Source organism: Nelumbo nucifera, chromosome 1 (assembly GCF_055504915.1).
Source record: "Nelumbo nucifera cultivar China Antique chromosome 1, China Antique-T2T, whole genome shotgun sequence".
Taxonomy (NCBI): Eukaryota; Viridiplantae; Streptophyta; class Magnoliopsida; order Proteales; family Nelumbonaceae; genus Nelumbo; species Nelumbo nucifera.
The window spans coordinates 158,812,471-158,829,566 of record NC_142649.1 but is presented as its reverse complement, the minus strand read 5'-3'; positions in this window follow the sequence as shown (position 1 = coordinate 158,829,566).

The following is a 17,096-nucleotide window of genomic DNA, read 5'->3' as shown; positions in this document are numbered from 1 at the left end:
TAAGGTTGGCGTACTGATCAACAAGTGAAAGAAAATTAGTGTTCGGGGGTTTAGACCTGGGGTGAAAACTCCGATACTTAACTAAACCGAGCTACTTGAGAGCAGAGAGAGAGCAAGAGAATGAGAGATAATTTACACTTAGTTGCACGTACCTTTGTGAAGGGGAGTCGAGTTCTTTATATAGGCGTCAAGGTCTGAGTTCCATGTCCGAGATATCCAGGGACGTCAGACCTTATCGGCTCGTTATCTTAAGGGCGCGTTCTCCCCACGTTGGTGCCTTGGCAGTGAACGTCACCCGATCTCTCTGAATTATACGAGGGACGGGGTCATCCCTGCCAGGTGGGAGATGTGGTACTGCTCAACTCGGAACTGATAGGCACGTTACCTCGGGTAAAGTTAATTTGCCATGCAGGTCGTTAGGTCGGCGGGTCGGAACCATCCCCGAAGGTCAGTTGGTTAGTGATGGAGGATGATTTGATCGAACCCCTTGAGACAATGATACGTGGACCTGATTCAGCACGAGCAACAGTTCAGCACCACAGCCTCACTGCGACTAAGTAACGAGCCTGCAGGACAACTCGCTACGCCATAGCTCGCTATAGGGGGAGCTCGCTACAACACGAACTCGAGGTCCCCCGAGCTACTAAAAGGAAATACTCCGAGACTATCTCAACTCGCGAGCTAAGGTGACCAATTCGCTCCAACACTTAGGCAGAAAGACTACCCTAAAGACAATCTCGATGAGGGTTACCTCAAAGCACCCCTGGGAGATCGCGACAAGATAGCTTGCCACGCGACAGGGTAGCTCGCAACTAAGTAACGCGATGCTCTCAGAAAGCTTCTATCTGACAATACGTACCCGTCAGACTGCGCCACGTCTCTTGACTGACGGCGCAGTCCCAGTCCATTCGGCAGACTGTACCCACGTCTCTCGACAGATGGTGGCATGCCTGCCCTCCTGGGACGTGTCACCCATCCAATTGGGTAGTACCCTGCAACGGTCACCTACGCAGCCCTGACAGGTAACGACTACGACAGAAGCCCAGTGGCGGTTACACCCGATTGACAAGAACGCCCCTATAAAAGCTCCTTAGTCGAAGGGGAGAAGGATCTCTGATCAAATCTGATTTTGAGTCATCTTACTTGCTCTCGAGCTAATCTTAAGAACTCACTAATCTATCGTGACCTACACTCTTAGCCTCTTTACACTCTTTACTTTATCCCCCGGCATTCTAACTTAAGCTTCGGAGTATTCCTGCTGGGCAAATCCCCTAGGAATCCTTCACCTTCTTCTTCTCAGGTGCCGTCCGTTGCTAGCTAGGAGCCAATCAGCTACCAGCTAGGAGTGTCCAGATCGTGCCGCATCATTTGGCGCCGTTTGTGGAAAACACTTCAAGAAGCCTTCCTCTAAGCTTTTATAGTTTCCTTTTTTGAAAACTCAGCATTCATGGCTTTCTCCAGCAACGCCGGACGTGGTGCCAGCCAGAACGCTTATGGGGAACAGCCCCAACTTCCTATTGTCTGTATTGGGCAGCTCACCGTCCCCCTCTCCATGGACGGAGTCCCCAGTTTGAATGTGCCTCTCACTGTGGCACCCGCGGTCGCTCCACTCCCTTCAATAGTTGGAGCAACCAGTGCTGAACCCTCGGTTGTGCCCCCAACGGCCAACCCAAACCAGTTGGAGGACTTAATGCAGTGCATGCGAGCCATGCAAGATCAAATGCAACAATTTTAACAATTCCAACTCTATCAACAACAAGTGTTGCACCAAGTTTCCCAATACCAGTATCAACAGCAGTTTCCCTCTTTGCCTCAGGCCCAGCCGTCGCTTCCCCCTCGGCATCCGGCCACGAAGCAGACCAAGCCCTCCCGCCGGAGTGAACGACCTCGTCGGGGAAAGGCCTCCTAGGCCCAAGATCCTACCAAGAGCCAAGCCTCTTCCCATAGTCATAAGGAGAGGCCAGCCACTCCTGCCTCACAGCCCGTAGGCAGGTCGGGGCCTCCTAGCCAACCAAGCCTGTATCGCCCCGGCCTTCACAGTTCGAGCTCCCGCTCGCAAAGAATCCGTTCGAGGTCCTGGCCGCAGATTATAGGCAGGGCCCTTCAATTTAGAGCCACTACCAACAGTCTGGGTCAGTCGAGCTCGACGACACCGAAGCATCAAGCACCAACACCGAGCCAGCAAGGCAGCAGTGAAGACGCCGGCAAGCTCACCGAACTGCTACCCAAGTCTCTCCCGAGCTCAAAGGAAAAGAGGAGGTATGCTTAGGTGAAGGGAAAGCTGCCCCTCTCCTCTCAGTTTCTTCCCCATTATCTCCAGAACTCCTTGTTGTCCCCATGCCAAGGGACTTCAAGCTCTCCCCACTGGACAAGTATGATGGATCCTTCGATCCAAACGATCACGTAGACGCCTTCTAGTCCCAGATGCACCTGGCAAGAGCTAGTGAATCTTACATGTGCGTGGCCTTTTCCACCACCTTTAAAGGGGTAGCCCGCACATGGTACCGTAACCTCGTGCCTGGTTAGATAAGAAGTTGGGCGCAGTTCGTGCAAGTTTTCCCCTCCCACTTCATCACCAACAAAAGGTGCCCAAGAACTCAGGAAAGCTTCCTCGGCATAGTTCAAAAGGAAGGGGAGTCCATTCGGAGTTACATCAAGCGGTCTCAACTAAAAATTGTACCTTTCTCAGAAAAAATTCTGATCGCCACCTTAGTTTGAAACCCAAATCTTGGTCGCACTTAAAACTCTGTTTCTTCCTGGTCACTAGGCAATCTCCGAGAGTCTTTCACCTTCTTGGGAAGTTTCCAACACTCCAACAACCTCCAAGAACCAAGCACTACTACAGAAGATCTTGATCTAAAGATTTCTCATGTAGCCGCCCAGATCAGGCTCACATGAGAACCCTAGTCTTTTCTCGCCAAGAGCTCTAATACCAAGTTGAATAAAATAAAATAAAACAGATATGTATTCTGATGTAATTCAAGAAGAAAGAAAAACAACTAGGCTTCGAAGAGAAGAAGAAGAAGAAGAAGAAGAAGAAGAAGAAGAGGGAAGAGAGAGAGGAGAGAGAAGAGAAAAGAAAAAGGGGTTCGGTTAGATAGATTTGCCGCCCCATTAGATATTATACATATTTGTGTCCTTACAAAGGTAGGAGTCACTCTAATACCCCTACTTAAAATAAAAGACAAATAAACAAAGATAAACAAGGCCCAACCAGCCCAACTGTAACCATCGGGGATCCAAGGGCCTACAAATCCATGGTGCCCGTAATCATCCTCCACCTCCACCTCCCTCAAAAGAAAAGACTGCGATGAAACTTACAAACACATTAATAGTGACATATACACAAATCAACAACCAAACAAATGAGGCCAAAAGAATTACCAAAACATGTGCTTTAGCGCTTCTCTCTCGTGCATGGGCGACAAAAACAAATCAACACTAAGAGCTATTAACTATCTCTACACATGCTCAAGATAGTAATCATACCTCATTGCGACTAACACGCCCATCGGGGATCCAAGGGCCTACAAATCCATGGTGCCCGTAATCATCCTCCACCTCCACCTCCCTCAAAAGAAAAGGCTGCGATGAAACTTACAAACACATTAATAGTGACATATACACAAATCAACAACCAAACAAATGAGGCCAAAAGAATTACCAAACATGTGCTTTAGCGCTTCTCTCTCGTGCACGGGCGACAATCTTTTTAATATGCCTGCCCATAAAAGGGACAATAACAATAGTGACAGGTGCAAAAGCAACCTCAATTGATTGGGCATGAGTATCACTAGTCTCATGAGCACCATCTGATGCCACATCAGGATGGACCCACTCAGGTGTGTCAGGCATTCCTTCCCTTTGCCCAAGACCCCGTTCAGTTTCTACGACCACCTGCGATTGAATCGCCAAAGCAAGCCTTGAAGATAATACATCCTTCACGGGCATAGGTTCACTAATCTTAAAGGAAGGGGAAATCTATCATATGGATGGCTGAACAATGCTAGATGGTCGGGCGAATTTTCAAAAATTTATTTTTCCCTTCTAGGAATCATATTCCCAATTTTAGAAAAATTGCATTTTTCAAGGATCATTCTTGAACCAAAGTAGACCAGATTTGAAACCAAAAGAAAAGGGAGAGGAATACCTGATACGAAATCCACACGCATAGTTCCCAAAGTAGGTGTTCATGCCCAAAGAGGGTACCAAAACCCGCTTCCACTGAAGATGGCGCAGCTTAGGATGAATCAGGTTCAGTAATGCAGTCCTTCAACAATAACTGCAATCCAACAGGTTGGATCGAGCAAGGGAGTATGAGAACAAAATCTGATATGATTTTCTTGCAAAATCAGAGGTAGGAACTGATCTCTATCAGTCCAAAAGGTGGAGAATGAATTGGGTATGTATGGCGGCAAGAGTATAAGGAGAGATGGAGAACTGAAAGCAGTGATGTGTGTGAACTAGAGTAGTTTGTCCTCTCATTTTATAGACCTTAAATGATAGCTCTCCTAATCCAATTAGAAGTTTCCTAATCCAAATCTTTATTTGGAGCTAGACTCTTTAAGTGGATAATACCTATCCTCTTATTCTATCTGCTAATCCAAACCCATATACATACCCAAATTTGCCCATGTCACATGACTGGTTAAGCTGTCATGTGACACCCTAATTAATCCAATTAATCTTTGGGCTTTAGGCCCATTAAGGAGGTGACTCACATCCCTTATTAATTACTAGCTAACTTGGCTATCTTTGTATGGCGTGGGATCCTAACAATGACCTCACAAAAGTCCATATGGGTTCAGCCTAGCTTCTTTAACAAAGCCTGGCCGAATTCATTGTTCACACAGTGAACCTTGAGTCCATCACTATGGGCTCTTAATGGGCCCAACATTTACACTAAATGGTCATTGGGTCTAGCCATCCTATGAAGGCCCAAGGACAATGGACTTAAGCGACATATAGCCCATCAGGTATAAAAGCCCTAAACGGTCCTACACTTAATCTCTCAGCCCTTAATGATCAAACATTGCCCGACAAGAAAGGACCTCTCTCTCGGCTACAAGGTACAGTGTTGCACTCCGTGCGGGCCTATGCCGTGGGTCGGGCTGGCACAAGTCGGGCCGTAGACCAGGCCAAACCTATTTTTGCCTATTTATTTAAAAAAATTGAAAAAAACATAAAATTTTAATTTTATATGAATTTTGATGTATATAATTGTTTATATATACAATAATTGAATAAATTAGTATAATAAAATTGAAAAAAATTGTTTATTTTATTAATACATTATATATTATATATTATTATATAATTATAATTTATATATAAATATATAAAATATATAAATATTATGTATATATATGCAATATATATATATATAAATATATAAATAGTATATATGGGTTGTGCCAGCACGCGGGCCACGGGCGGCACGGTCCGCTTGATCGTGCCATGCCAGGCCGACCCATGGACTTCAAACCCCAGGCCTAGCACGACACAGACCATCGTGCCGGGCCTAGCACAGCTCATGGACTATCGTGCCGTGCCGTACAACTCGGCCTGATTTACACCTCTACAAAAAGGCATGGAATGGGAAATATACCTAGCATACAGACGGGCTATAAAACCCTCTGAAGAGGCAAACCATGCCTCTATCTCATCAATGCCAAAGCCCTTGTCTCGCTTGGCATTGAGCCATCTCTTTCCATGACATACATCCAAGGTAACATCCTCAACACCACCATTCATCATAGCCATATGAACAATAAGATGAGACAACCTCCGAGGAACCATATCCAAACTGAATCACTTACAGTGAAATATGAACAAAAATGGGGTAAAAACATAAAATGTCTAGCGGTTGCAAGTATGACCCATAATCTGATGGACTGTATCGTCCATCTGCTCATAAAGATACCCTAAAAACATGAAAGCTAATGGAAGTTGATGTCCCTCGGCTACCAAGACTAAAAATGGAACCAGCACCATACGAAGGTTGTAATTGGAGCTCCTAGGGTATAGAAACTGTGATACAACGTGTAGGATGAACACAACGATATGACATTGACTATCAACCTCTCTAACCATATTGTCTGATGCATTTTTGCACTCGAACCAGAACTTGAGCCACCCCTCAAGTGGTCACCTCCCATGAGCTGTAGTTACATCCACTAGAGCCTTAAACTGGTCGACCTCCCTCACTAACTCCACATGGATACCAGACAGGCTATTGGGAATGGACACGGCATACTGAAGATGATGTGCGGAAACAATCCCAACCAGGGGAAGCACAAGAAGAGCTTCAATGCCCTCCACTAATACCCTGAATTCACGAAAGGCACCAACGAATGTGTGTGCATATGACAACATCAATGCGCCACAAGGGGCTCCATAAAATATGCACCATCTCGGCCTAGGAAATGCATGAAGTAGTCCACAAGCCTTAATAAACTGGCATCCTGGAGAATCCTACAATACATGGGGTTCTCAAGTATAAATGCAGTTCGGGATGTGAAACCAGTAGAACTATTAGCCTTTTCTATCTTTGGCTTAGAGCACCTATACACAATACTACGCTTCCATCGACCATATAAACACAGAAGCTCATTTCCATCCACAACATAGTTAGTGTCATCCTTCCCTTTCGAAACCAACATAGAGGGCCATAAACCCTTACCAAGATCAGAAACCTTTGCAGGCTTGTACTCGGATAAAAGCTCTGCCTATGAACCTTTCTTACAAAATCAACAAAAGGGAAAACCGTCCAAACGACCTGGATCCCGTAGTTCGCCTCACTGCAACCAAGCGAGGTATCACCCACAAAAAGTTCAAGTGGCACGTAGTTGTCAATCAACCCAAGATCGTGACTGAGTTCCTCAAACTCGCGGATCGGTTCATAGGGATGGAGGAGGAAATCAACCAGAAGGGCGAACAGACCCTTGAGAAAAGGAAGAGGGAACCAAAGCCCCCACCTCAGAGCGACAACAGGAAGAAGAAGGACCAAGCTCGGGGGGCAAAGCCAAATCAGCCTTTTCGAGCTCCAACAGCAGAAAGGGACTATACACCCCTCAACGCGAAGCGGGCCGAGATCCTCATGGTGATCAAGGACGCTCCGTACGTGAAGTGGCCACCTCGGATGAAGGCGGACCCTAATGTTAGAAATAAAAATATGTACTGTAGCCTTCATAAAGATCACGGTCATAGCACCGAAAGTTGTAAAAATCTCCGCGATGAGATAGAAGAACTCATCTGTCGTGGATATTTGAGAAATTTTATACAAAATAATAATAATAATAATAATAATAATAAAGCAGATCGGCAAGGGGAGCAGAGTAGAGATGCTCCTGAGTCCAGCAGGCAAGCGGAACAGCCGCAAAAGCAGCCCCCCGAAGAGAGACCAGTTCGGGGGACCATCCACGTCATAGTTGGAGGCTCGATTGTGGCAGGCTGTACCTCAGTTGCAGCTCGCGCATCAGCTCGCGAAGCCGCCAGGGAAGAACAGAACCCCCCAAAGCGTCCAAGGTGGGAAGATCACATCTTCTTCACAGAAGATGACATGCGCGAGGTCCACTACCCCATGATGACACACTCGTCATAAAGGTGAAGATCAACGACTTCGAAGTCAAGCGCGTCCTCGTTGACTTAGGCAGCTCAGCGGACATCCTCTTCAAAGCAACCTTTGACCAACTGCAGCTCCAGGAGAGCGACCTAAAGCCTGCGAACACTCCCTTGGTAGGCTTCAACGGAGAGGAAGTCAGGCCCCTAGGAAGGATTACAGTACCCGTGGAAGTCGGCACTTGGCCTAGCATAGTGAGGCTCAACCACGATTTCTTAGTGGTCGCAACCCCCTCCCCGTATAACACCATAGTAGGTCGGCCGATTACCCATGCCTTATGGGCTGTGGTGTCCACCTACTACTTGGCCATGAAGTTCCCCACGGACTTCAGAATCGGGATAGCACGAGGTGACCAGCTTGAGTCTCGCAAATGCTACATCGTCGCCCTCAAGGGAAAATCCAAGGTGGTTGATAACCTCGAGCTGGAGCGAACTACGGAGCAGAGCGAGGAGCGAGCTGTGCCCACAGAAGAGACTGTCTCCATCCCAACCTCGGCGGAGGACCCAGCCCGGACACTTCAGATCGGTGCTTCCATTGAGGAGCCTCTGTGATCTAAACTGGTATGCTTTATACTTGAGAGTTTAGATGTTTTTGCCTGCTCTGCGGTAGAAATGCCCGGCATAGACCCTAGCATCATAACTCATAAGTTTAATACTGATCCTATAGTTAGGCCCGTTAGACAGAAGAAACGCAACCTAGCCCCAAAGCGATGGAGGGCATTCGACGAGGAGGTTAGGAAGCTCCTTGCAGCCAATTTTATCAGGGAAGTCCATTACCCGAGCTGGGTGGCCAATCCCATTCTGGTGAAAAAGGCTAACGGTAAATGGCGCATGTGCGTCGACTACACCGACCTGAACCGAGCTTGCCCAAAGGACTGCTTCCCATTCCCCAGGATCGACCGTCTGGTGGACGCGACCTCGGGGCACGAGTTGTTGAGCTTTCTGGATGCCTATTCGGGCTACAACCATATCAGGATGGACCCGACAGATGAAGAAAAGACTGCCTTCATAACCGAGCTTGGCCTGTACTGCTACAAGGTCATGCCCTTTCGGCTAAAAAATGCCAGGGCGACCTTTCAAAGACTTGTAAATAAACTGTTTGAGCCGTTGATTGGCCAAAAAGTAGAATGTTATGTAGACAACATGGTCGTCAAAACCCAGTTTTCATGTGACTTAATACAAGACTTGAATTTAGTTTTTGAAATCCTGCATAGATTCAATATGAAGCTAAACCCGAATAAGTGTATCTTTTGTGTCACCTCGAGTAAATTTTTGGGATACATCGTAAACCGGCGCGGCATTGAAGCCAACCCGGACAAAGTAAAGGTCATCCTAGATATGAGACCACCCCGAAAAATGAAGGAGGTTCAGAGGCTGAATGGCCGAATAGCCGCTCTGAGCCGCTTCATGTCCAAGTCGGTTGATCGCTGCCTACCTTTCTTTAAAGCAATTACAAGCAAAGGGTTTGAATGGACCCAAGATTGTCAGCTCGCGTTTGACGAGCTCAAAAAGTACATCGCTAGCATACTAGTCTTAACCCGGTCCGAAGAGGGCGATATTTTAGAGTTGTACCTCTCGGCAAGTGACGAAATGGTCAGCTCAGTACTAATAAAAGAAGTAGATCGGGTCCAACGACCTATCTACAATGTTAGTAAAGTGTTGCAGGGAGCAAAGACAAGATATCCGGAGATAGAAAAACTGGCGTATGCATTGGTTATTGCAGCCTGAAAGCTCCGTCCGTACTTTCAAGCTCATACTGTTGTCATCCTCACCAACAAACCTCTGAGGCAAGTCCTACTCAAGCTCGAGGTCTCTAGTCAACTGATGAAGTGGGTCGTTGAGCTCAGCGAGTACGACCTCCAAAACAAGCCACGAACTGCTATTCAGGCCCAAGCCTTAGCAGACTTCTTCGTGGAGTACACTTTCAGCTCCGAAGTCCCTAGATCGGTTGACCATGAGGCCCCCAGCTCGGGCGAGCCCGGAGCTCCTAGGCCGGTTGAGTCCGAGCACCGTGAGGTAGCAGCTAGTGCAACATCTCTCCTAGTTAGGCCAAGCGCGAACTGGGATGAGGAGCCCTGGATCCTTCACGTAGATGGCTCCTCGAACCAGCAGGGCAACAGAGCCGGAATAGTTCTACACGGCCCAGGTGGCACAAAACTCGAGTACGCACTACGCTTCGAGTTCGCGGCATCCAACAATGAAGCGGAGTACAAAGTGTTGATAGCCGGGCTAGCTCTAGCCAAAGAAGTGAAAGCCAAGCATATCATCATCTACAACGATTCCCAGCTCGTTGTCAATCAGGTCACGGGAGAATACGAAACTCGCGAACAGACTATGATTGCCTACTTAGCCAAAGTAAGAGAGGCACTGCTCAACTTCCAAGCACACTTCATCAGGCAAGTCCCGAGGTCGGAGAAAACGTTGAGGCCGATGCCCTGTCCCGGTTAGCCAGCACTAGTGATAACACCAAGAGAACCGTGTACATAGAGAACCTGCCTCGGCCTAGCATTCTCGGGGGGGCAGAGGAGGTCGCTCCTATCATTCAAGCAGAGCCGAGTTGGATTGACCCGCTCGCGAGCTTCCTGCTACACGGGACCCTCCCTGCAGATCGCAATGCCGCCAGAAGGGTAGAGCATCAGGCGGCCAAATACGTCATGATAGACGAACGACTGTACCGAAGATCCGACACACTCCCCTACTTGCGCTACTTGTGACCTTCCGAAGCTGAACTCGTACTCCGCAACACTCATGAGGGCCTGTGCGACGGACACGGGGGGCAGGGCCCTCGTCCAAAAAGCATTACAACAGGGATACTACTGGCCAACAATGAAAGCAGACGCTATTGAGCTCGTTAGAAAGTGTGACAAGTGCCAGAAGCATGCCAACATCCACCACTAGCCCGCTGCCGATCTCAAGTATCTCACCAGCCCGTGTACTTTCCCACAATGGGGCATCGATATACTCGGACCGTTTCCACCAGCGACAGGCCAAAGGAAGTTTCTAGTGGTAGCAAAGGATTATTTCTCCAAGTGGGTAGAAGCTGAACCTCTTGTAACGATTACAGCCCAAAACATCCAGAACTTCTTTTGGAAGAACATAGTGTGCCGCTTCAGGTTACCTCGAGTATTGATTTCTGATAACAGTAAGCAATTCGAGGACATCAAATTCCAGAAGTGGTGCCAAGACATGGAGATCCGACAGAACTTCACTTCGGTCGCACACCCTCAAGCAAACGGTCAAGCAGAGGTCACGAACAGAGCTATCCTCCACGGACTAAAGGCATGGTTAGATTGAGCTAAAGGACTATGGGCAGACGAGCTACCCAGTGTTTTATGAGCTTACCAAACCACCAAGAAGACCGTCATAGGAGAAACTCCCTTCAACCTCACCTACGGCACCGAAGCAGTCATCCCAGCTGAGATCGAGGTTTCCTTGCTACGACTGGAAGCATATAACGACAAGACAAACAAAGATGAGCTACGCACCAACCTTGACCTACTCGATGAAGTAAGGGACCTCACATATATCAAGACCGCAACTTACCAGCAAAGAGTAGCTCGGTACTATAATGCCAGGGTCAAGAAGCGGAACCTCCGCGTCGACGACCTGGTCCTTCGTAAAGTTATGGTACCTGAGCCCGGCGTTGGCAAGCTCGGACCAAATTGGGAAGGACTCTACCGAGTAAAATGGGTGCTTGGGGAAGGAACATACGAGCTCGAAACCCTTGAAGGGAAACAAGTACCTCGGGCATGGAATATTGTCAACTTAAGGCAGTATTACCTATAACTATTGAGTAGACCACGAGTCACTCTCAAAGCCTAAGGGTCGAAATGCCGAACTAACACGATCTCGGCGCAGTAAGACCCAGTCGCCTCCATGGCATGGGTGAACTATTGAATAGACCACGAGTCACTCCCAAAGCCTAAGGGCCGAAATGCCGAGCTAACACAATCTCGACGCAATAAGACTTAGTTGCCTCCATGGCATGGGTGAACTATTGAGTAGACCATGACTCACTCCCAAAGCCTAAGGGCCAAAATGCCGAGCTAACACGATCTCAGCGCAATAAGACCCAGTCGCCTCCATGGAATGGGTGAACTACTGAGTAGACCATGCGTCACTCTCAGAGCCCAAGGGCCAAAATGCCGAGCTAATACAACCTCGGCACAATGAGACCCAGTCGCCTCCATGGCATGGGCAAACTCCAAGTGTAGACTATAAGTTACCCCCTCAGCCTAAGGGTTAAAACACCGAGCTAACCGAGACCTCAGCACGATGAAATACTTAGCCGCTTTGCCAGCGAAGGCAAAGTATGAAGTATTAGAGGCATAAGCAATTCGGGGTTGAACCCTACGAAGCATAGCTCGTCTCAACACATTGGTTGCACAGGATATGGTACAACCTACAAACATACAATTTGGGCATGCACGGTAACTACTTTGTGGTATACTATCAAAATGTCTCAAAACACTAAGGGATAGCTCGAGGTAATAATTACCGAAACATCCTATTTCGGGTATGTAGCTCTAATAGATCGAGTGATGAGATCGCTTTGGCAAAAAATAAAAAAGCACACCATACTTAGCAGAAAAAGAAAATTTTCATTACTAATGCACAAACAAAAGTCGAGCTAAAAAAGCTCGGGAAAGTCCAATAATAAGTAAAAAAGGGCACAACCGCCCAAGAAGAAGATTTTTGAAAACCAGGTTCTGGCACCCGGGAACCATTAGAAGTCAGTCAGAAAAGCAGAAAAATAGAGCCGCCAGCCTCAAGGGTCTACCTCCTCCACCTTGTCCTCGTCCTCTAGGGAGTCAAGCTCCTCCTCCTCTGCCTGGTCCGCCGTCTCGGGAGCCAGGCCCTTCATTGTGATGCCGTCAAGATTGAGCCCAGAGAACTTCTTTCGGACCAACCAGCGGCAATGCTTGAATCCGAAGCGGTACGAGCTCGAGCCATACTCCACTTGGAGGTCGTGATACTCCTGGGATTCCTTGAAGGAGCTCCCTCTCCGCTACCACCCTCAACAACTCCTCCCTGTAGCACGCACTCTCCTCAGAAAGCCTGGCGATTTGCACCTCCTGGTCACGGGCAAGCAGCTCCTGAGCCTCGCCTTGGGCCTGGTCAAGCTTGCCCTGGAGCTTCTGGACGATGGCCCTCTGATTGCGAGCGTCGTCGGAGTGGATGTTGGTATGGATGGCCATGGCATGGATGGCGGTGTTCACCTGCCAACAAGAGACTAAGGTCAGAAAACAGCAAAAGAAAGGAAAGAACGAGGAGAAAAAGAAAAGACCACTTACCACCATACAGTGAGAGGCGGCAAACGCGGCGAGTGCCTTGGGCTCCATCTCCCCCCACCTAGCGACCTCCTCATGGCAGATTGCCCTTTGGCTCTTCCGCCCAGCCACAATGTAGTCATTGACACCCTCCCAGCTCCCTACCGGGAACTGTGGGTAGGGGAATGGGCGGGAAGGACCAGGAGGAATCACCCCTTGCCTAGGGAGCTCGCCCTCCTCGAGGCGCCGGGCCACCTTCTCCGGCGCCTCCTTCAGATGGGGCCAGTGGAACTTCGGGCAGTGGAGAAACAAAGTCTGGCTCAGCAGACTCAAACTCAGTGCCCCCAAAATTGGGAGTTCGGTCAGGACGCGACCTCTTAGCCTTACGCTTCTGGTTGTTGGAAAGAAGGCGGCGCGCGTCAACACCAAACATGATGCCTGCCAAAAAACCACAAGGTATTAGTCCAGTAAAAAAAGAAAATATATGATATATTTTTACAAGGCACTACGTGACCTAAAAGGCGACCTACCTGGACTCAGGCTAGCCTGCGCGAGCTTCTCCTTGGTCTAGTAATCTAAACAAAGAAGGCATACAGCTACCCAGGACAGCAGCGCTTTTCGAGTTTCAGGGTCCAACTCAACCCCGGGGTCCTGGATGGCGCCCCTCCAAGAGGTCGGGAAGGGCCACCCCTCAGGGTTATGGACCACAAAATAGTCTCGCTTCCAGGCAGGAACCCTGTTCGGCAGGAGCTTAAAGCCGCGACGGGGAGAAAAGTAATAAGAACGCCTTTCCGGAGGCGCTCCGAGAGTGGCATTCTTAATAAAGAGAATGGAAGAAAATATATCGAGATCAAGGGGGAGACAATACTCATAGCACAGGGAAATAGTCCCAACTACATTACGGATGGCGTTGGGATGGAACTGGTCAATGGTGACGTTAAAATGATTCAACACCTCCACTATTAGGGGGTGTAGGGGAAGACGCAGGCCAGCCTCGAGCTATTCCTGGAAAATTACTGTGTCATTGGGATCATGCTCCCAGGGAAAGTCACCAGAGGGGAGACCGTAGATAAGGTCCCCAGGAAGGTGAAAGTAGCGGACAAGAGATCTGAGTCTCTCCATCGTCATAGAGGAGGGACCGAAGGTGTCGGGCTCTCTGCCCCAAGAAGTAGAAGCCACATCGTCGGAGACCTCCCAAGCCTCTGGAGCCTACTCCCAAGCTCTCCGTGAGCTCGAGGGGGATAAGCGTGGTACGGATACTCAAACATGATTGGCAGAATGAATGAGACTCACTGGAAAGATGAAACGGTGTGAACAGAAGAGCTCGGGCAAACTAGATGCATGCGCGACCTCAGAATCCGAAGACAGAAAGTTAGCGTGAAAGGAAATGAGGCCTGGGAGCCCTCCTATTTATAGTCGTTGTGCCCCTAGATCAACGGTCTAGATTGAAATAGATCTGACGATTTGCAGTCAAGCTGACCGAACGTCTTCTGAAACCAAAATGTGACTGGCTGCATGTCTCCCATGATTGAGGTAATGACGGCTGCACGACATCTAGAGTTAAGAGCCGCTTCGACACATTTTTCGGCATTCGAAACGTCAGAAATCCCCTCACCTCTGCGCACGCATTTAATGCAAGCAGTCAATCAAGTTTGAATTTTGGTCAAATCCACCCGTCACACTTCATGAACTCCTCACGCTAAGGTAGCACTCTTAGCCCAAGGAGTGAGGGGCAATTGATGGAGGTGATTTGACCCGACCCCTTAAGACAATGACACGTGGACCTGTCTCAGCACGAGCAACAGTTCAACACCACAACCTAACTGCGACTAAGTAATGAGCCTGTAGGACAACTCGCTACGTCATAGCTCGCTATAGGGGGAGCTTGCTACAATGCGAGCTCGAGGTCCCCCGAGCTACTGAAAGGGAATACTCCGAGACTATCTCAACTTGCGAGCTAGGGTGACCAGTTCGCTCCAACACTTAGGCAGAAAGACTGCCCTAAAGACAATCTCGATGAGGGTTACCTCGAAGCATCCCTGGGAGCTCGCTACAAAGTAGCTCGCGACAAGATAGCTCGCGACTAAGTAACGTGATGCTCTCAGGAAGCTTCTATCTGACAAGACCGTACCCGTCAGATTGCGCCACGTCTCTTGACTGACGGCGCAATCCCAGTCCATTCGGCAGACTATACCCACGTCTCTCGACAGATGGTGGCATGCCTGCCCTCCCAGGATGAGTCACCCATCCAATTGGGTAGTACCCTACAACGGTCACCTATGCAGCCCTGGCAGGTAACGGGTACGACAAAAGCCCAGTGGCGGTTATGCCCGATTGACAAGAATGCCCTATAAAAGATCCTTAGTCGAAGGGGAGAAGGATCTCTGATCAAATCTGATTTTGAGTCATCTTACTTGCTCTCGAGCTAATCTTGAGAACTCAGTGATCTAGCGCGACCTACACTCTTAGCCTCTTTACACTCTTTACTTTATCCCCTGGCATTCTAACTTAAGATTCGGAGTATTCCCGCTGGGCAAATCCCTCGGGAATCCTTCACCTTCTTCTTCTCAGGTGTCGTCCATTGCTAGTTAGGAGCCAGTCAGCAGCCAGCTAGGAGTGTCCGGATCGTGCCGCATCATCTAGATCATGGCTTCCCTGGTCAAAGGAGGAATGTAGGTTGTCCTTTGTAGTCGAGGTGGTATGCGTTGCCATGTTACAAGACATCTTGTCAGTCACCTCAAGTCGAGGCATTCATCTCACATGGTACTGAGGTGTCATCAAATGATTTGGATACAACACATGTCACCCTACGATTGATTGGTCAAATCACCCCTCATCAATTTTGTCCAACTTTATTTATTTACAATATAAATTTAATGTTAATAAAATCAAGAATCGGACATCAAAATGAATGGAAGTACAGAAAAAAAGTAAACTATAGATAATCACCACGTACTTAGGAGGTGGTAAATTATAGATAATCACCAAGATTTTTAAATTCTGGTACCTTTGCTAATTTGTTAACGTAGTTGACAGTACAAGTAAAATTACTAAATTGTTGATTCAAGATTTTGTGAATTTAACAACAACAAATATCAATGTGATAAAATTGAAAATAGCAATCTTAAAGCACAAATCATTGGCAATCTTGAGATGAACAAAGTTGAGGGGAGCATGTACGAGTTAGGACTTCAGAAGAAAAACTAAGGTTATGTTTAGATAAATTATTTTGAAGTATTTTTGTACTCTGACAAAAAAAAAGCTTCAACATGTCTCACATGATAAAATTTGTAGCACATGTTACAATTATAAGTCATGATGCCCATAAATATATTATGTGGCATAATGACAAATTTGTGAAACAGTAAAATATATGCCATGACAGCCACAAATATGTCACATGGCAAAATATGGCATGGTATTCACAAATGTAACAAAATATATGCTATGTGACATTAATTTGTTTCACATAATACAATTATGGATCATGTGATATTTTTATATTATAAATTTTAAGAAATAATTAACAAGTTGGAATTCATCATGTCACATAAGATAAAATAACATGGAATAGCCAAACACTGATTTATGCTTTTTACCTTTAAAAACTTGAACATTTGTTTCGAAAATAATATTTATCAAACTACAAAAGTATACAATAATAGCATAATTAATACTTTTTTACTCCGAAAATTATAAATACAAATACTTGTTCAAACATTAACTAAATTAAATGGGCAAAATTTAGGCTACGTTTGGAAACAATGCAAATGGAGTGTAAATCTCGGTTCAAGGTAAATTTGCACTTTGGTTCACTTTTGCCTATTGATGAGGGGTAATTCGGCTTGACCTATAAACACCTGGACACATGGAAGCAACCTATTGACAGGATGACGACTCGGCATTCCCTGCCACCTCAGTGAGCCAGGTCAGTTTGGGTACCTCGGGCACCTTGGCGAGACCAAGATCCGAGCAGGTCGTGATGGCCCAACCTGCCAAGGTGACATGTAACCAACCTCTAAAAACTAGTCAGTTGTCTCCAAGTTTTCCGGGATCACACCGTACGTCTACAAGCCTTATCCTTATCCCACCCGGATCAGACGGACTCGATGAGCCTTATTAGCTAACACAAAGTCCACCTCCTAGTATGGAACAGATTCCTAGCACGAACCGGGGATCTCGGAGGTGTTTCATAAAGCCTATGGC